General features: G+C 36.2%; 1 protein-coding gene across 2 annotated transcripts in view; it reads right to left on the reverse strand.

Moving 5' to 3' along the window:
• The window catches only part of LOC107557023 (elongation factor 1-delta-like), a 19,238-nt gene that overhangs the window by 15,606 nt on the left and 2,658 nt on the right, over window positions 1–974 (reverse strand). The window lies entirely within an intron of this gene.

The raw sequence follows: 974 nt of genomic DNA on the forward strand, positions 1-974 counted from the left end.
AGCCTGAATGCACTGTAAGTCGCTTTGGATAAAAGCGTCTGCTAATGCATAAATGAATTATTATAAATTAAATGATTAAATTAAATATACACAGACGTGCAGTGTTTCTTTACAAAGTGACATTGCCAACTACTGGCCTGGAATGCATAATACACCATTTTTTGTTGTATACGAGGATCCATGTGAACAGGGATAATTTTGACAGTGTTGTCATCTGTACGCAAAACTTCTCAAAAACACAAAGGAAAAACGTTCCTGTTTTTAGTACATCGCAGTCATGTAAACATGCCCTCAGTTAAAGCTGCAGTCCATAACTTTTTTTGGTTAAAAATTATCCAAAATCAATATTTGAGCAAGTACATAACCAGCCAGTGTTCAAAACTATCGCCTTACTTTAGCCCGATTCACAACGTTTAGCTTATAAACGGGTAGGTTTTCGCGGGAAATTCTAGCATGCTGCTGCGTCATTACGTCACGTCTGTAAACATAAAGAAGTTGTCCCGACTAATTATCTGGGGAAATGACTGTTACTACATTTCTATTGCATTCCATGTTGAAGAACTTTGTGTTGTTTCTATTTTAATGTACTTTTAAAGTTTAAATCACATTAAAAGCTTAATTTGTAATTATGAGTGGATGATGATGCATTTATAAACCGTCACTGTCACTCACAGCCGCTCGCACGTGTTTTGCGCATGAGCCGCACGCAGCCAAAAATTAAACTGCTTAATCGACCATCGACTAATCGTTGACATCCCTAATAACAATAATAATAATTTGCACGGCTTGATGTGATATGAACTAATTTAGATGATATCACCATTGGTAGCGCGATTTATTGTAATGCATTTTTCCTCAGTTGGTCAGAACAAACGTTGCAGACTTATTACTTACTAGTTCAGATGACAATATCTGGTGAAAATGCTTATTTGAATCATATATTCCAAGACGTAGGCTAGAATCTGTGAGTGCAA

The sequence above is a fragment of the Sinocyclocheilus grahami genome, unplaced genomic scaffold (genome assembly GCF_001515645.1).
Source record: "Sinocyclocheilus grahami isolate Dianchi unplaced genomic scaffold, SAMN03320097.WGS_v1.1 scaffold587.1, whole genome shotgun sequence".
NCBI lineage: Eukaryota > Metazoa > Chordata > Actinopteri > Cypriniformes > Cyprinidae > Sinocyclocheilus > Sinocyclocheilus grahami.